Raw genomic sequence first — 20453 nt, 5'->3', positions numbered from 1 at the left:
GAGCCCTCCCCTTTGGTCTCACCACAGCCCCTGTGTATTTACCAAGGTAATGACAGTAGTAGCAGCTCACCTGAGGCTTCAGGACATTCAGGTCTTTCCGTACCTGGATGAATGGCTCTTTACCGCCCCCTCAGAGTATCTACTATGTCAGGCTAGGGACTCCTTCCTTCAGCTAGCCAACAAGTTGGGCATTATGATCAGTATGAACAAGTCTGCTCTTCACCTGGTTCAGATTCTAAATTTCATTGGGGCACGGCTGGAAACAATGCAATCAAAGCTGTTCCTCACCTCAGACAGGATATGCAGCTTGAGGTTACATGTCTTACACATTCTTCAGACCCATTTACCAACAGCCGAAGCAGTGTTAAGATCTCTAGGTTTCATGGTGGCCACAATAAATCTTCTCCCCATGGCATGCCTTCATATGAGGGTACTGCAGTGGACACTGACAGTTCAGTGGTCTCTGTTAGACCTTCCTTTGTCTTTTCCAATGAGAATTTCAAAAGCGTGCAGGGACTCCCTTTGGTGGTAGATTTAGTCCCCGGATCTCCTCAAAGGATGTTCTTTTCAGCCTCCTTTACCTCACACCACGGTGACCACGGACTCCTCCCTCCTATGGTGGGGGGGTATTGCTCAGGAAGGATAGTCCAAGGCACATGGTCTCCTTCCGAGACCTATCTGCATATTAGTGTTCTAGAGATGAGAGTGGTTCTTGCGTTGCAGGCCCTCCATGCTCATCTTCCTCTGGGAACGATTGCAATTCAGACAGACAACATGTCAGTGGTCTGGTATATCAACAAATGGGGAAAGCGGATCTTATCCCTTATGTTGAAAGGCCATGAGAGTGTGAGAATGGGCGATCTCCACCAGCCGTTTTCTGGTGGCAACGCACATCCCGGGTTGGTCCAACATTTTAGTGGACAGGCTCAGCAGATCTATCCTGATGCCTTACGAGTGGTCTCTGAAGCCTTCAGTAGCAGAACAAATCTTCCTAGAGTGGGGTCTTCCTTGCTGTGATCTCTTCACATCTCCTTCCAGCGAGTTTTTCACCTGAACCCCTCTTGGGGGAAGCCCCCAGAGACTGTCTGATTCATGCTTGGCCTCCCGGGCTTCTTTATGCATATTCTCCTCTTTCCCTCATATGAAATTTTTTCCAAAAGCCCGAAGGCTGGGGAGCACTGTGATCCTCATCGCCCCATTTTGGCCTCAACAAGTTTGGTTTCCCTTACTCAGGTCTCATCTAGTTGTTTCACCATGGACCTTGGATCCGGTCCCGGATCTGCTTTCACATCCCTCAGGGATTCCATATCCAGATCTGGACAGTCTGATGCTCACTGCTTGGCTGCTCCACTTCCCATGATTCTTAGGACTCCAAGTCTGTCATCTCCTGTTAAGTCCATTCTGGTGGCGGCTCATAAATCGTCCACCAGAAAAGTTTATCGCAGTAAATGCAAATGTTTTTCTACATGGACCATTCGGAGGTCTTTGGACCCTTTCACTGCACCGCTTTCGGTGGTTTTAGATTTTCTAGCTAGCATTTTTCATCAGGGCTTTAGTTCCTCAATGGTGAAAGTCCAACTAGCCGCCATTTCTAATTTTCATGTTGGGGTAGACATGTCTTCGTTGGCTTCTTCTAAACTTTACAAAACTTTTCTCAAAGATGCTTTTCTTCTCAGATCCCTGGTTAAGGACTCAATTCCTCTGTGGAACCTCACTTTGTTGTTGCAGGCATTTCTTTCTCCTCCCTTTGAGCCTGTGGCATCCGTAGATCTACAGTTTTTGACCTGGAAAACTGCTTTCTTGGTTGCCATTAGATCTGCTAGAAGGGTGTTGGAGCTTCAAGCTCTTTCTATCAAAGTCCCTTACATGATTTTTCACAAGGATAGTGTGTCGCTACACAGTAACTCATCCTTCCTTCTTTCCCAAGGTAGCTTCAGAGCCCAATATTAATCAGATTATTAATTTACCAGTATTTTTTCTGAACTACCAGAACAAAGGGGAATACACGTTACATTTACTGGACATACATAGTTGAGGTTTTATCTGTACAGGACTAAACCTTTCCGCAAGTCTGATCAGCTTTTTGTGGCCTATGCCAAGCCCTTCTTAGGTAAACCTGTCTCAAAAGTGACTATTGCTGACTGGATTTCACAATGCATTGGCTGGGCTTACTCAGATAGAGGTTTGTCTCTTCCAGGAAGAGTGAAGACTCATTCAGCCCGATCTATGGCTACGTATGTGGCCTTTTGGTCTAGGGTCTCTTTGGATGATATTTGTTCAGCTGCTACTTGGGCCTCATCTCACATCTTTATTTCTCATTATAAACTGGATTTGGTCTCTAGGAGTAGAGCATCCTTTGGCTCTGTGGTGCTCCGGAATATCCTTCCATAAGGGCCTCCCAAGAGTAATGTAGCTGGGGACTGTCCCACAGGTTGAAGAACAAATGAAGTAAACTACTTCAGATAAAGAAGTTATGTACTCACCATAACGTTCCATCTGAGTAGTTCTGTTTCATTTGTCTTCAACCATTCCCCCCCTCCTTCACCTAACCTTATATTTTGGGATATGACGTCCTTTGTACTTGACAGTTATTGCTGGGATCTTTGGTTCTGTCAGGGCTAAAGTTCTTTTGTAATGTTTGTGTTGGAGCATAAGGTGTTATTTGGTCGGGTATCAGCAGCAAACTTGATCTGAAGGGAGACAGGGTCATTGTGGGTAAGAGGAGGAGCATGGAGCTCGGAGCCATAGCTTGGAAATGCGGCTGTGTCAGATCCGATATGGATCCAAGGACCCACAGGTTGAAGACAAATGAAGTAGAACTACTGAGATGGAACATTATGGTGAGTACATAACTTCTTTTTTGTGCTTCTAATCAGGTTATATCATACATTCTATATCATAATTTGAATGGGTTTTCCAGGCATGTGAGATATTCAGGTGTATAAAACATCATGTTTTGCATAATTTGGCACGTTTTTATTTAATGAATATCTGCTGTGGATCCAGTTAATGGAGAGAAGACACTTACTTTACTTGTTTAGTGTGTTTTACAACTTGGGTTGTAGTCTTGAGAATGCTGCAACACTGTAATTTGTTTTATCTATAGAACCTCGAAGTAGCATGGATTTAAACAATGAAGGCCTTTGTTTGCAGGCTACAGGGTCAGCATAAAATACGTGATGCATATGAAATCAATTTTAGATTGTTTCTGAATTGTGTAACATGCAGTCTATAATTTGATGTGTAGCGCAAGTGCAATAAGTACCTAAAATACACTGATCACATACAAAGCAACTTATTGTCCTTCCAATAAAACAGCAGTTTACACGTGAGTATTTTTATATTTAATAAAATATTTAAAAATATTTTGGTTTGGGTATGTGATAAATTTGCATTTTAACAATTTTGTATATTTAACTCTTTTTACAGCTAATATCATGACTGAACCCAAGAAGAAATGTAAACAATATGATATTGAATATTTGAAATAAGCTTTGTTCAGTCTCCTACAGACAGCACATTACCAATATGCCTGATTTGCCAAAACGTTTTTTCAAATGAATCTATGAAGCTTTCAAGACTATCAGCACATTTAATAAACATTCATGCTGATAAAAAAGATCAGGATTTATCATATTTTGAAGCAGTTAAAGAACAATTTTTGAAACAAATATTGGCAGGTATGTTTTCAGCAGCACCCAAACAAGATGATGATGGGTTGCACACCTTTTACAACATTTCCTTGCTGATTGCTAAATCAGGAAAACCACATAGTATTGGTAAAGAACTAATCCTACTAGCTGTTGGTGAGGTCATACCCAATGTACTGCACAAGCCAGCATCTGATATCATGAAGAAAACTCCTTTGAGCAGTAACACAGAGTAACGAAGAATTGATGAAATGGCCCAGCATAGTGAAGACTCATTATGTGATTATGTAAAAACAACCCGGTTCTCTATACAACTTGATGAGTCTACTTTACCAGGAAATGAAGCATTACTTTTAGCATATGTATGATACATAAAAGAAGAAAAAAAATTGCCAAGAATTATTATTTGCTAAAAAAAAATTACTGACACTAAAGGATAATCAATATTTTATGCATTGGAAGAGTTTTTTTTAAAGAAAAAGAAATCCCTCTGAATAATATCTTGTCATTTGCTACCAATGGTGCTCTAGCAATGGCAGAGCACCACTGCGGTTTTATTGTATATTTAAAAAAGGTGGTGCCATATGTATTCACTGTAATTTGTGTAATTCATCACCAAAAACCTGAGTGATCGCCTACATAGCCCATTACATAATATAATTACAACAGTAAAGAAGTCATTCATTTAATGACAACTTTGTATTGAAAACAGTGAAGAATTCAGTCACTCGCTGCTTCATACCAAATTTCATTAGCTGTCAAAGGGTGCCTGTTTGAATCAATTTTATAAGCTTTGTGACTCAGTGCTGGAGTTTCTAACAAACAGAGGTGATTCTTTATGAGCCGACTTGATTAATTTCAAAAGTGACATAGTTTATTTAACATATTTGTTTAACAAATGTAATGAAGTAAATCTACAGCTCCATGTAGATGAGATGAATTTAATAAAAACAAAAGCTGCTGTTTCTGCATTTGTGTCAAAACGTCTGTTGCACAAATGAAACTTAGGATGAGGGGAATTCAGCCAGTTTCCAAATCTATCAACAGTGGAAAAATGTGATGAAGGCATGCTTAGCTTATTGTCAGCACTTGGAGGCTCTCCATTGTGATTTCAATCAACCATTTGAAGATATTCTTAAAATGAACATACCCAACTGGGTTTTGGACCCATTTTCAAGTACAAACACAGAAGAAGCTTTCCAATTTCAAGAAGAACTGACAGAAGTAACAACAAAGGAAGGAAAGGAAATTCAAATTCAGAAACCAATACCAACAGTTCTGGTAGCAAAAGCAGATGCATACACTTTATCCTAGATTGTGGGCTGTAGTAAAAAAGTTTTTAATCGCATTTCCATCATCATATTTAGTGGAATGTGGGTTCAGTTTGGTCACAAATCTTTTAACTAAAAAAAGAAACTGACTGCTAATAGTTGATTGTGGTGATTTAATAATGATGCTGACAAATATAGAGCCGAATATCAATAAAGTGTTAGCAGCACATCAGCTTCATCCTTCTCATTAGGATTGTTTTTAATGTTCCTGATCATTATTTACTATGATTAATAGTTTTAGGAAATTTTCAGTTCCAACTTGTTTTATGTTTATGTACAATTTGTTTCTTTTGTTGATTTTAATAAATAGTTTTAAAATTTCAGTTCCAAGGTGTGTCATTTCTAAACATCACAATGACTGGATAGGTTATAAATGATGTATAATGCAATTACAATTATGTCAGTATGTTTTTTGATGTATGTTTGCAACTAAAATTATGCCAGTATGGTTTGTTTTCATTTATATGAATGTATGATTGTCTATGTCATACTTGATAATTTAATAAAGATGAAAGAAATAACAAAAAAGTCACTTACTTATTCCTCTCATACTCCTTCTCCATTAGATTATGATTCTGAAGAATAGTCCATCAGTCCTGATTCTTCTTTTGTGGAGTTTCATTTGGTGATGCTGTTTCCAGAATGATGGAATTTTTCAAATGGGACTGTACTTAGGTGTTTGATATTCAGAAGAGGTATTGTGAGCTTCTGCAGATGGAGTCTCCTAGGCCCTCTGTTGTTCCTCTGGATGTTGTTCGTGTTTCACTGTTGCAATCATCACACTTGGGTTATCCTGCCAGGGGTAGCCCTCAGTCGGCCTGAATACCAGAGACTTACTATTTCTGCGTTGGTTGCTGTCGCTCCAGGACTGACATTAGGTTATCAGTGGTATAAAATCAGTAGCCAGCCAACGCCTTACACCGGTCTTTCTTGCCAAGGAGCCCGAAGCATAAGCAGTTTGCACAAGTTCCGGTCGGCCACTACCTGAGTTTTCATTTCCGAAGTTGAAGTCTTCTAAAGCTAAGTACCCCATTGGGGATTCTTTTTTCTTGCTCTAACCGATGTCAGAAAAAGTTAACAATTGCCTCGCCTGTGGAAAGCAAATACCACATGGAGATTTCCATTCTTACTGTGTCACCTGTTTAGACCCAGACCACAATGTCCCTCGCTGTCGGTTTTGTGCTTTTTTCAGTGCCAAAACTATACATTGTTGGGCTCTAATCATTGCTAAATATTTTCGCTCTCAATCTCTGTATTCCGAAATGGCTTTGGTAAGCCGTCCGACTACCGATCTTCCGAAAAAACGTAAGGATAAAGACAGAGCCAGACCGCACAGATCCAAAACTGCCAACGACGCTTCCGTTAAGCTAGTTGCCAGTTCACCAGTACTCGAGGTGCTTTTGAAGCCCCTGATGCCCACTTCTATGGATTTGCAGGCTGCTACCGAGACCCTTTCGAAGTCAGGTATGCCACGAGACTCTTCTTTGACTAAGGATCCTGCAGATGTCTCTACCTTGGATGGGTCCAGAGCCGCTGAGCAGGCACCGACTTCTGAGGAAGTTCTTCGCATTACCGATATTTGACACAAACAGACAACTTCTTTTGCATCTTCAGTTCTTTCTAAAACTACCAACTTCCTAAGGCCCAGGGTACAAACTACACCTAAAAAACTAATGACTCAAGCATCTGCTTCCATGCCTCAGTCTCAAATGCTTAAAATGGCAGCAGACCTTATCATGCTGATTAGGGGAAGCCAGCCTACCCCTTCTAAAAGAAAAAGAGACTTGTCCCCAGCAGCCTTATCTGACCAGGAGTCCGAGTCTGAGGTTTCTGATTATGAAGACATGCCCTTGTCTGCCTATGAGGATTCAGATGCAGAAGACTCCATTCCTTCTGCCTCTCCTCCAGAGGATTTTTCTTTTGGTGAAACCCTACATACTTTGAGGGAGCATTTCCATTGGGAATGCTAGGATTATCCTCAGTCCAAAAAGAGACTTGGAATTTTTAGATTTATCACAACACAGACCCTTAGCTATTCCTCCTGTCTTGGCTGTTGTGGATGATATTTTCATGGAATCCAGTTTAACTCCTGACACTCTACCACCTGCTCCCAGGAAACCTGACAGGTACTACAGAGTCCCTGACTCTCACAAATGTCTCTTCAAAAATCCTACTGCTGACCCAGAGGTCATCTCCCAAGGACCTAAAGGAATAAAAGCAACCACAGCTAAGAATTCCACCCCTTCAGACAGGGATTCCCGAGCTTTAGACAGATGGGATAAAAAAAGTATACATTTCTACAACTCTTGCCATTAGAGCTTTAAATTGTCAGTTCCACATGTTTAAATACCAGCAACATACAATGGAACTTCTTAAACAAACATTATCTACCTTTCCAGCTTGTGCAGAAAATAAAGAATTACAGGAACTTATGCATTCTGCAAGCCAAGTTACTAAGAACACCATGCAATGTGGATTTGATGCCCTAGAAGCATCCTGCAGGGCAGCAGTCACAGGTTCTGTACTTAGAAGGCATGATTGGCTTAAGGAACAGACCTTGCCAGACCATGTCAAATCAAAATTATTGAACGCACCATTGAACAAAGGCAATTTGTTTGGCACTAAGGCAGAAGAGGTTGTAAAAAAGATGGAAGAAAAAGCTAAATCTATGCAGACACTTAAAGACTTTTTACAAGTCCAGCCTCTGCGATTCAGTAGGCATTGCCCCTCCAAGCACTGGTCCTTTCCAGCCCCATCAAGGCCAGCTCAGACTAGACCTAGGGCAAGCAGACCCCCCCAGACAGCAGTCCCAGGGAATGCAGAGATCTAAGCAATGGAGTACCTCTGCTTCTAAAACAGGGAGTGCTAAGTCACCCCCTTATGGCAAGACTTCACAATGACTTTTCAACTCCACCCCTTACCTCTGCCCACCCGCAAAAAACTGGGCCTCCATCACCAATGACCAATGAGTCCTCAAAATAGCGTTGCAGGGGCACAAATTTTATTTCCACACACTGCCAACCCCAAAAGGGTTCCCAGATCTTCCTCCAAACCAGTGGGCAGAGACCCAAAACCAAGTTCATTCCCTGCTCTCCATGAGGGCAATACAGCCTGTGCCTGCAGACCAGATAGGCCAAGGTTTTTATTCCAGACTTTTCCTGGTACCCAGGAAAGAGGGCACCTGGCGACCAATCCTAGATCTATCAATTCTAAACACCTTCCTGGTGATACCAAAATTCAAAATGCTCACCCTCCAGCAGCTTCTTCCTATGCTATCCAAAGATGCTTTGTTAGCCACCCTAGACCTAAAAGAGGCCTATCTGCACATTCCAATTAGAGACTCCTGCAGGAAATATCTACGTTTCAGGGCAGGATCTATGCACTATCAGTTCTCTGCACTTCCCTTTGGTTTATCCACTGCTCCCAGAGTTTTCACAAAATGCCTGGCTCCAGCCATTGCTTTTTGCAGACAAAGAAATATTCAAACTTACCCCTACTTGGATGATTGCCTGATTCAGGCAGACAGTCAGGAAAAGCTGTTGCAGCACCTGACCTTTGTAAGGGATCTGCTGACTTCACTGGGGTACACTATAAATGAAAAGAAATTCAAACTAGTCGCCAGTCAAAAAATTGTATTCCTGGGAGCAAGCCTGGACACAGGATCCCAGATGGCATTCCTTACTCCAGAAAAACAAGCCTATCTGACAGGCTACTTCTCTCAACTAGCCACCAGAACCCAGTTATCCTCAAGGAAAATCCTGCAAGCTCTAGGGTTCGTGGCTTCCTGCATTCTACTAATTCCATATGCCAGACTGCATATGAGGAAACTTCAATGGTACTTAAAAAGCCTTTGGTGTCAACATTCTCAGGACCTGGAAACTATCATACCTATGATACCTTGTCTAAGGGAAGATTTTCTTTGGTGGGCAGCAGCATGCAACCACAACAAGGGCCTTCCCTTTTCACAGCCCCACAATACCCAGAACCTAACCACAGATGCATCAGACTATGCTTGGGGTGCACACCTGGATGGCAGGTGCATTCAGGGCCACTGGAGCCCAAATCAAATACATCTGCACATCAACCAAATGGAGATGCTAGCTGTTCAGCATGCTCTGACAACTTTCAGACCCCTACTCTCTCTGGGGCCTCTCCTAATCAAAACAGACAACACCACAGTGATGTGATACATCAACAAGCAGGGTGGAACTCACTCTTACCCACTCTGCAGACTAGCCATGACCCTTTGGCACACAGCTTCAGCCATGCAAATTCACCTGCTAGCACAATTCCTGCCAGGTAACCAAACCTTTCTGACAGGCAACTTAAGTAGAAATTTCCTAGACCCACACAAGTGACAATTAAACCACAACACCTTCAGCCTCGTAACCCAAAAATGGGGTACCTTGAAGGTGGGCCTATTTGCCTCCCACAACAACCACCAGCTCAGCAAATTCTGCACCAGGGAACCTCACAGCAAGACCTGGAAAGTGGATGCCCTATCCTTCCAATGGGTAAACCTCTCGATCTATGCATTTTCCCCTGTACCTCTTCTTTCAAGGGTACTACTCAAAATAAGGGAGGAAAAACCAAGAGCAATCCTGATTGTCCCAGACTGGCCACGCCAACACTGGTACTCACTACTGCGCAGTCTGTCACAGTTGCCTCCATGGCACCTCCCTGAGATCCTAACTCTCCTGACCCAGCAGAAGGGAGAATTCTTGCATCCACAGTTGCAGACCCTGAACCTGGCAGCCTGGCTTATTCCTTGACCTCTTCTCCAGTGGCCAGCCTAAGCAAGCAAGTCCTGGACATTATATGTGAAGCCAGATGTCCCAGCACTAGAAACTCCTATGCTGACAAGTGGAAAAGGTATTGCTCCTGGATCCAGGCTAAAGGAGCTGAACCAGCGCAGCCCTCCCTACGTCTTATCCTGGATTACATAGCAGACCTACTTCACAGGGGCCAATCCTTCTCTTCTATTAAAATTCATGCCTCTGCCATCTCTGCTCATTACAGCACAGAACCACCTCTCTTTTCTCACCCTCTCATCAAGCAGTTTCTTAGAGGGGTTAACAACTTAAGGCCGCCCAGAAGAGCTCCTACCCCTGCTTGGGACCTTAACTTTGTGTTGGAAAAGCTCACGCTTCCTCCCTTTGAGCCTGCAGGTTCAGCAGAGTTAAAATTTCTCTCTTGGAAAACAGCCTTGCTTCTGGCCATCACTTCAGCTAGAAGAGTGTCTGAGCTACAAGCACTCATGGCTGTAGAACCTTTCATCATTTTTCATGCTGACAGGGTCTCCCTCAGGACTAACCCAACTTTCATGCCTAAGGTGGTGTCCAGTGTGGCTCTCCATCAATCTATTCATTTGCCCACCTTTTTCCCTAAGCCTCAAAATAAAGGGGAAAGGATCCTGCACTATTTAGATGTGCACAGAAAGCTCAGATTCTACCTGGATAGGACTAAGCCTTTTAGGAAAACTGACCAGTTACTAGTCAGCTTTGCAGCAGGGGCGAAGGGCAAGGCCATATCCAAACAAATCATTTCCAAATGGATTGCACACTGTATCCATTTCTGTTACAAACACCATGGGAAACCACACCCCCAGGGGGTCAGGACACATTCCACTAGGGCTACTTCCACCTCTGCAGCGTTTCTCAGAGGGTTCCCTACAAGGGACATCCTGGAGGCTGCAACATGGAGTTCTGTTCATACCTTCACCAAGCATTACCACCTGCGTATCTTTTCCAAATCTAGGGCAGGCTTTGCAACCGCAGTCCTGCAGGGCATACTAGCCAGCCCAAACAATTCTTGACTGCCTCCACCCTGTACTTCAGCTTTAGGAATCAACCCAAGTGTGATGACTGCAACAGTGAAACACGAAGAACATTGTACAGTTGTGTACACTTACCATAAATGTAGATGTTCAAGTGTATTCACTGTTGCAGTCCTGGATTCCCACCCTCCATCCTCCTTGTCTCTCCTTACTCACTCATTACAGTGATATTTGGTATTTACTTTCTGCTGGTGGTGATCTTCCACCATAACCTAGGTCCCTACTTGGGGGCTCCTGATATTTGGGGCAAGAAAATCTGATGTAATGGTGCCAGCTGCCAGATTTTATACCACTGACAACCTGATGTCTGTCCTGGAGCGACAGCAACCGATGCAGAAATACTAAGCCTCTGGTATTCTGGCTGACTGAGGGCTACCCCTGGCAGGATAATCCAAGTGTGATGACTGCAGCAGTGAATACACTCAAACATCTACATTTATGGTAAGTGTGCACAACTGTACTTTCTTACTGCCCTGCTGGATGCTTTTTCCACTGCTTCTCAGGTTCCTGACTCCCAACCCCCCCCCCCCCCTGCTCCCAAGAAACCAGATAGGTTTTATAAAGTGCCTGATGACTGCAACTTTCTTTATAAGTGTCCCTCTTCTGACCCTTCTGTGGTGTCAATGGTTTCTGGTAAGCTTTCCAAATTGCTGCCTTCAACTAAATATCTTCCCTCTGATAAGGACAGCAACACCATGGAGAGGCTAGGTAATAAGATTTTTAGAGCTGTGAGCTATCAGGTACATGTGACCAGGTATGTCTAGGCTCTTCTCTCTCAGACCTGTCAAGCATGATTCTGTAGGGAAGGCCTCTACTCTTGCTTTGTTATGGGAGTCCTCCCAAGTTGCTTGCCATTCCATTAAGTGTGGCTGATGCTTCATCAAGGGCTGCTGCCTTTGGATCTGTTTTGAGGAGGTATTCCTGGCTCAGACTTCAGGCTTTGCCTGATGATATCAAGGCTAAACATATGGATGATCCTTTGGATAGTAAGCATGTGTTTAGTGCTGCTGATGTGGAGTTAAGTCCCTGAAAGAAAAGTATAAGGCTTTACAGGAGTTGAAGCATATTTTTGTTTCACAAGCCTACCTTTGTCTGTAGACAGTGTTGCCCTCCCCAAGGGTAAAAACTGTGATAGAAGGGCTCCTCCTGCTAAGGCTACCCAAACTCCTCCTGCTCAGGAGCCTACTTTTCATGACAAATCAGATCTGACTATCTTGTTCTTCTCAGTCACATTTCTCTTTCTCTGCATCTTTCCCTGTCCCTTCCTGCTTGGGTAAATGTCACCCAAGACTCCTGGATTCTTTCCATAATTCACCAGGGTTATTACATGGTTTGGAAATCTCTTCCCCCTTTTGTGCATTTCTCAGCATCCTCAGAAACAACTGCCCTTTTTTCCAGTTGTGCTTCAGTGCCTGATCACTCAAGGAACAATTCAAGAAGTTCCAACTCCTCAGAGGGGGAAGGGGTTTTACTCCAAGATGTTCTTGGTCCCCAGGAAAAAAGGCACCTGAAGACTCACTCCAGATCTTTTTCAGTTAAATGCCTTTTTGAAAATCCCTTCCTTTTGGATGCTATCCCTTCAAACCTTGTTTCCTCTGATTCTTTGTCAGGCTTTTCTTGTTTCCCCTGGATCTCAAGGATGCTTATCTTACACCTTCCTATTCATCCCCTTTTCAGGATGTTTTTACGTTTCTGTTGCTTCCTGGCATTTTCAGTTCTCTGCTTGGACCTTTGGCATCTCTACTGCCCCACGGTTCTTCATCAAGTTCTTCTCTCCTGTGATTGCTTTCTGCAGGTTGAGTGGGATACAGGTCTTTCCTTACCTGGATGATCTGCTCATTCAGGCCTGCTGTATAGAGGTTTTACTGCAGCATCTTCACTTTGCTCTTTCCCTCCTGCAAAGCCTGGGATTTACTGTAAATTTCCAAAAATCATTTATGACTCTTCTCAGGATCATGTTTTTTCTGGGTTGCAGGCTCCAGACTGTTCCAATGCTGGCATTCCTATCTCCTCCCAAGGCTTTAACTCTGATTGCTTTTTTTCAAGCCTTTCTTCGTCTGGCTTCTGTTACAGCCAGTGAGTTTCTGAGGGCTCTGGTTTACATGGATTCTACCATCCTTATTCTTCCTCTGGCCAAGCTCCACATGAGAAAGCTCCAGTGGTTTCTAAAGTCAGTTTGGCTTTAGCATTCCCATCCTTTAGATTTTCTAGTCCTTCTTCTTCCATGCCTCAAGCTGGAACTTCAGTGGTGGATTCTTCAGTTGTCTCTAAACCCCAGGCTTCCTTTTGAACCTCATATCCCCTCAGGAACTTTTCACAAATGCCTCGGACATAGGATGGGGGCTTCCTTTGGTCCTCTGAAAGTGATGAGCCTTTGGTGTCTTTGACAAAAGAAAGACCCCATCAGTGTCAAAGAGATGAGAGCTCTTCTAGCTCTTCAGGCTTTTCATTCTCTTTTTCCTTCCTATGCCCCTCAACATTCTCACAGACAGTAACAGTGATGTGGTATATCAACAGGCAAGAGCAGATGTGGTATATCAACAAGCAAGAGCGGACAAGTTCTTATCTCCTGTGCAGATTATCACTTCAGGTTTGGGATCTAGCTATCCAGTGTCAGGTGACCCTTCAGGCAGTTTACATTACCTCCGATCAGAACATAGTGGGAGATTCTCTGAGCAGATCCATAACATGATCCTGCAAGTGGATGCTTCACAGGCATGCATTTCTGGACATTGTCCACCAATGGGTTACTCCTCAAGTTGATCTGTTTGCCTCTCCTCTAAACAGACAACTTTCTCTTTTTAGTACCAAAGTCCCAGGTCCTCTGGCTTGGAAGGTGGATACCCTCTATTTTTCTTGGAAGGAGATATTTCTTTATGCCTTCCATCCTCTTCCTCTCATTCTGAAGTTTCTGTTTAAGATAAAACAGGATACCACCAAAATCTTGCTGGTGACTCCCTTTTGACTCAGACACCATTGGTTCCCTCTTCTTCTGCATTTAGCCAAGGACAATTATGTTACCTCACGGGGTGGGCCTACTCACACAAGAACAGGGATCTCTCATCCATCCCCACCTGTCCACTCTTCAGCTGACGTTGTGGGTGATAGGATTTTGATCCCCTTCAAACAGCTTTTTTTCTGAGGACATGCTTAGGGTCCTGCAGGAGGCCAAGACTCCCACTACAAGAAAATCTTATTTGTCCAAGTGGAAGAATTTTCTGTTTGTGTTTCTTCTAACCTGGATCCACTTACTGTGGATGTTCCTTTGATTTTGTCTTGTTTGTATGAATTGCTCAGTACTGGGTTGGCATATTCTTCTGTAAATGCCCATCTATCAGCTATCTCTGCTTGTCTGCCTTTGACTCCCCCTTTGGCCTCAAGATTTGAGACCAAACAGTTTCTTAAATGTATCCTTCATATTAGCCTCCCACGAAGCCTGTCCCTCCTTCCTGGGACCTTAATTTTGTTTCAGAAAAATTGACTCAAGCTCCTTTTGAGCATGCTGCTTCAGCTTTCTTACAGTATTGTTCTTGAAAGACTGTTTTTCTTTTGGCCCTTACTTCTGGCATATGAGTGTCGGAATTACAGGCCCTTATGGCTGTTCCTCCTTTTTTAGATTTTCATAAGGACAGGGAGTCCTTTCATACTAATTTTTTTATAGCCAAGGAGGTTAATGTGTCTTAATCAATCTATTCATTTGTCCACCTTTTTTCCTGTTCCATAATCTGCTAGTGAGAAGGTTTTGCACACCTTGGATTTGCATAGACATCTCAGATTTTATTTGGATAAGAATAAAGCTTTTCATAAACATGAACAGCTTTTTGTTTCTTTTCATCTCAGGTCTTTAGGCTTGACTGTTTCCAAGCAAACCACTTCTTGGATAACTATTTCCACCTCTTTTGCTATTATTTTCATGGGAAGAGTCTTCCTTCTACTGTTAAGGCTCATTCTACTAGGGATGTGGCTTCTTCTGGTGCTTTTTTCAAGGGTTTGGTTACTAATTCTATTCCTGAGACAGCTACCTGGACTTCTGTTCATGCTGTTACCAAGCACCATAAGTTGGATATGATTTCTCAGGCCAGAGCTGGTTTTGCCAGGGTCATTCTCCATGGTTTCCTTGAGGACTCTGCTGGCCCTTCCTCCTCCCAGTCTTCTTCCTGAGCTATTGTACATTCCCTATTGCAAAGAATACTGCAACATTGATGTGGAAGGGCATAGTACAGTTGTATAAAATCTTATCATAACAGTAGTTGTACTTCCCTTCTTTGTTGCAGTATTCGTTCTCTGTCTCCTCCCCCTTTTTCTTTCTAGATGTGCCGGTTACCTGATGATATCCTTAGACTGTTGTTCCTATTGGGCTTTTCTCTTTTGAGGATGGTACATCTGGACATCACCTTTATGCCCTATACCATGCACAGGGAGCATACTTTTGATGTACAGTGTACCCATTGCAACCTAAAGGCTTTGGTTTATTGGCCAGACGTCAGAATGCCATAGACAGGGAATCACTTTGCAAAGAATACTGCAAAAGTGAAGAGAAGGACATCTACTGTTATGGTAAGATTTTACAAAACTGTACTTTCTCTGTGTTTTAAGGGTTGAACAGTGTGAAATAAAGTTTTTGTGCTTCAGAATATGATTTTTAGTGAGAAAATGCCCTTCCCCATTTATGCATACTCTTTCATGAGGCTTAGTAAAAGGAAATAAATGCTTGACTCATCATTCTCTGTAGTTATAATTTCTTAATACAGGCTTATTGATTTTTTTGTTTATTTTATCCAAAAATTATTAAGTAAAAGTTTTAAAAATATTACTTTTTTAGGTACTTCTAGTTCCTGTATGTAATTTATGGTTATTTTTGTGGAATGTAATATTAATTTCCTAGATGTGACGTTAATTAAAAATTTAACCCTTAATATTATGAAACTGAAATTTAAAAAAAATCATAATAAAGGCATGCATCCTAAGCACAATAAGCATAATGCAGTCATGCTTCAGTTTGCTAGGGTGTCCATATTTGTATATATATGACTAACGAGAATGAAAATTAGTGGAAATGAGGGCTGAGTTCAAGGGAGGCAATTAAGATGTAATGTTAGATGACATGATGGATGAAATTGCAAATGATAGACAAGGAAAGTATGCCCTACACGTTTAAATACAAGAAACCTTAAATGATAAGCAAGACCAACTAAGTAATAAGAGATACCCGAAAAATTCAGGGTAACTAATATTAAACATTGATAATGTGTTGCAACAACTAAGAAATCTAAAAATATAAAATAGGTGCTAGAGAAAAATACAGGATATAAGAAACTATGTGCAAGTCCAATAGTTACTTGGGTATGTGGAATGCAAGATGACATCTTCAGCAGAAGCTATTTCATCATGTATTCTGGGTCATTAAAGCCATTAGCTGTTAACTGGGGATTATTTAACATGCGTTCACCCAGTTTCAAAAGTCATATTTGAGTTCTTTTTTGTTCTATAGAAGTTAATATAATGATAACACTCATTTTATTATCCTTTCTTACCAATTTTTTTTGAAAATTATCTTTTTTTTATTTTTATTCTTAATTGTAAAGCATTGGAAGCCTTATTTAGCTTAGAATTATTTCTTTTTGTGGAATATATCCTAAATAAATAAAGACATTTATGTTTCATTTTATACAATTTAATTCATTTTCAGCACCACCATTTTGGAATCTTTTTTCAATGATCCTTTGTATGTATTCTCTGAAGTAATATCAGGATTATCATATACCAGTTTTTGTAACAGATTATAACTGTAATCAGTTTCAGTACTACCTCTCAGTTGATCTTTTGTAATTCAGACTTTATTTCATAATTTAGTCATAATTAAATATGTCTCCTGTATGAGAGTCAAGATGGTTTACATCTTTTAATCTGAAATCTTACAGCATTATGGTTAGATTTTCTTGGAGGGTCACATGTCCTAATGTTAGAAATTAAACATTCTATGTTTGTATCCACAAAGACTAGTAGGTCATTCCCCATGTAGTATCTTAGACCAGCTATGAACATCCATGAAATTTGATAATATCTAAACATTTTTTGGGAAAAATGGCATGCAGCTGTACAATCTTTCCAAATAAACATTGCTTGCCAGTGACTGCTTTACTTGGTCATGTAGCAATTTTCATATCTGACCAGCTCCTATCATAACTTTCTACTTCTTGTTTCCCTTTTTCAAGTAGTGCAGGGAAGCAGATCTTGCTTATGTTGTTCTGATAGGTCTTCAGCTATGGAAAATAGATTCCAGAAAATTGGGCAATTCTCTCTCCTCAGGTGTCTGAAACAGTTTGGTCCCACAAATATTTAATCATCCTGAATGATTCTTCTGTTTTTTCACATCCCATGTGGAGGCAGAGAAGATTAAACTGCTTGCTATGTTTAGTAGATGTAGGGTGTCTGATGTTGTGTCCTTTTCATTCATTTCTCAACTGATGGGTTCAGATCTGACTTGGCCAGTTCTACCAGATCATCAGCAACCTAACATTGCTCAGATGTCATTTACCACCATTCAGCCGATCCTTCTGCTCTCGAGTTTTGAAGTTTTTGATAGCAGTTATTCATGAGATTTCCTCTCAGACTCTGTTAATTGTATATTTTAACTCTCCTACCTCCCTCCCATTTTTATTTTTATGTCTCTTTTAAGCTACCATTTTTTCAGTACTTACTTAAAGTACCATTGTTGGTACCTTTTCTCCCTTTTTGTACTCATGTGAGTATTCCTGTCTACCATTGTTGGTAGTTTCTTTCTAACTTCCTTTTTCCAGTCTAAAAAACTTTTCTATCGTTGAGTCTTTTTTTTTCTGCTAACTGCTTATAGTTGTGTTTATTGTACAAGATAACTGATAAAGCTATGAGATTTAAAAAGTGCATTACCTGTGCATATAACCTTCCCAACTCAGATGCCCACAGTTAATGCATGTATTGCCTAGGTCCTGCTCACTTGGATCTGGTTTTAACTCAAAGCTTTAACCATCCAGAGGAATAAGTTAGTCTTGCAAGGCCTTCCTTCTTCCTCTACTCCTTCAGTTGCTGGGGCGCAAACCCCTACCAAAATATCTGATGAGGAAGTCAGATTCCTCTTCCAAGGATAAGGAGTATTGCAGGAGGTCTCCAGATCATTCTTCTTTGTCTGCTTCTTCATCAGAGCCCCCTTCTAAAATGCATATGAAGACTGATCCATCTTTTTCAGATCTGACTATTTCAAAGTCTAGATCTCCTCTGATCTGTACCCCTCCACTTCTGTCAGATTCGGTGTCATCACGGCTGCCTTCTTTTCTGGAGAAATCTCCATGTAGACACTCAGGGCCTGCATCCACTACATCATCTCTTAGATCTTCCAGAAGCTTGTCAGAAGCTAATGTTGATAGTATGATGAAGTTTCTCAGACCAGAAATCCAAGTGGAGGTTCTTCCAGCTCCAACTCCAACTCCCACCAGATCCAATCCAATCCACTGTTTCAGAGCCCTTGGATCCAAGATCTCTGGGGGTGTCTTCATCGGATCCAAAGATGGACCATTCTTTATCTCTGATGGTTTTCCTGAATCAACCAACTCCAAGCCTTTCGGAGCTGGAAGACTCTCAAAGCCGAAGCATCAGCACCAAGTCAAGATGGTTGGAGTCAACTCCAAAACTTTTGGAGCCATCTCTTCCCCTCAGGGCTTCAGTGCTGATCAGTTCTGGTCTGACTCCCTGCTCGAGTGAAGTTGAGGTGGGTTTGCAGGAGCCAAAAGTTTGAGAAATTCAAACCCATTGCCATTGACTTCTGTGTCTCCAGGTCTTCTGCCTTTGAGGTTGTGGAGAGGGTTTTCTCCTTGTCTAGAGAAGGGGCATCCCTGCCCCTCTCTGATCAGATAGACTTGTTTCATTGGGTTCTATGTTGTGAGCCTAGTCCATTCATTCCACTGGGACAGCCAGCCCTAACAAGTCTCCAGCAGACATTGTCATCTCTTCTGAGACTTTTCCAGAACACCCCAATAAGGAAGTCCCTCAGAAGAGATTGTGTAAGAGGAGACACCTAGATTCCCAGGAATCTCTCACAGGGGACACCGACTTTGATGAGGGGGAGGGGTCCCCGAGATCTCCACCTGAAGACATCTCCTTTGGAGGCATCCTTGAGCTCCTGAAACAAAAAGATGGTCGGTCCTCTGACACCCCCTTCAAGAGGAATCTGTGTTCTTGGAGGCTTTTGAGTCTGTCCAGTGTACTTCTTGGGTGACCCCCACCCCCTGGCTGATGAGCTCATAGACTTAGTCTCTTGCCAGTTGTGGAAGCCAATTCCAAAAAGACCAGATAAAATTCTAGCCCCCCCACAAGGACCAGGCACACTAGAGCAAGGGATTCCTGGTCAATGCCATGGCTGTGGCTGCAGTCACTAGGAAATAACTAGAAAACAGAGTTCATCTGTCCATCCGAACAGAGGGTCCAGGGCTTTGGACAGATTTGGAAAGCACATGTACACCAGCAACCTTTGGCCTCAGGTCACTGAATTATCTGGCACATTTTAAAAGGTTACAAAGAGATCTGACCAAGGAGCTTGCCAAATCTCTTTCTGGGTCGACATCTGCAGAGGATGAAAATAGAATTTCCTCACAATTGGCCATCCTACAGTCTATTTCAGATGCGTACATGAGATTGATCTCCCATGCAGGTGAAGGTACTTCACAAGCAGTGGTTTCAGGCATAGCCATCAGGAGACATGCTTGGATGTTATTGTGTGACTTTTCAGAGCCCTGTAAGTCTTCATTCATCAGTACACCTTTTGATGGATCTTCCTTCCTCTCCAGATGTGAACAAGATGGAAAGACCCTGTCTGCTATGGGTGTGTGTTTTCAACCTCTCAAAGACCTTTCTCAAGGAATCAGTAAGGAGGTATAAAAATGTGGTTTAGAAAATCTCAAGGTCCTTTTCTAGATTCACAAGAAGATAGTTCCCCCAGAGGCATTAAGGGAACTTGAATGGTAGTTACTTCCCTCATGGCAGAGGTGGTCCGCAGAACCAGGGCTTCAGAGATTCTTTCTCAGATAAGCCACTTCAATGCTTCTGAAAAGAGACCTGACTGTTCCCATCTGGAGGCAATCAGGGGATGCTTGTCTCTGCACCGGAGAGCCTGGCTATCTACAACAGATTATTCCTGGGTGCAGAGAATCATATCCAGAGGTTATACTACACCATTTTCCCTAACCCCCTACCAATGTGAAAAAAATCCCAGATGTTCCACCCAGTCAGAGGGAAACAGCAACTCTAGAAATAAAAAAATAAGCTGCTAGAAATAGAGTAATCCAAGAGGTCTTCCCAGACTAGAGAGGATTGAACCTACTCAAAATTCTTTTTGGTGCCAAAAAAGACAGGCGCCTTGAGACCATTTCTGAATCTCAGTAAATTAAATCAGTTCATGCACTATTCAAAGTTTCAAATGGTCATGGTTTCATTCCATTTTGCCTCTGCTACAAAAGGAAGATTGGATGTGCTTGATAGAGCTTCAAGATGGGTATTATCACATCAAAATGAACAGGCACTCCAGAAGATACCTGCACTTCTGGCTAGGAGCCAGTTGTTACTAGTTCAGAGCACTGCCCTTTGGCCTCATCACTGTCCCCAGGA

The 20453-nt window shown here is 42.2% G+C and overlaps 1 pseudogene; it reads left to right on the top strand.

Moving 5' to 3' along the window:
• The first annotated feature begins 3437 nt into the window (after positions 1-3437).
• Positions 3438-4281, top strand: LOC122792774 (annotated as a pseudogene).
• Positions 4282-20453: the final 16172 nt, after the last annotated feature.

Source organism: Protopterus annectens, chromosome 2.part0, assembly GCF_019279795.1.
Source record: "Protopterus annectens isolate FY-2018-M chromosome 2.part0, PAN1.0, whole genome shotgun sequence".
Taxonomy (NCBI): Eukaryota; Metazoa; Chordata; order Ceratodontiformes; family Protopteridae; genus Protopterus; species Protopterus annectens.
Note: the sequence above shows the minus strand (reverse complement) of the source record. Positions and strands in the feature narration are given on the sequence as shown.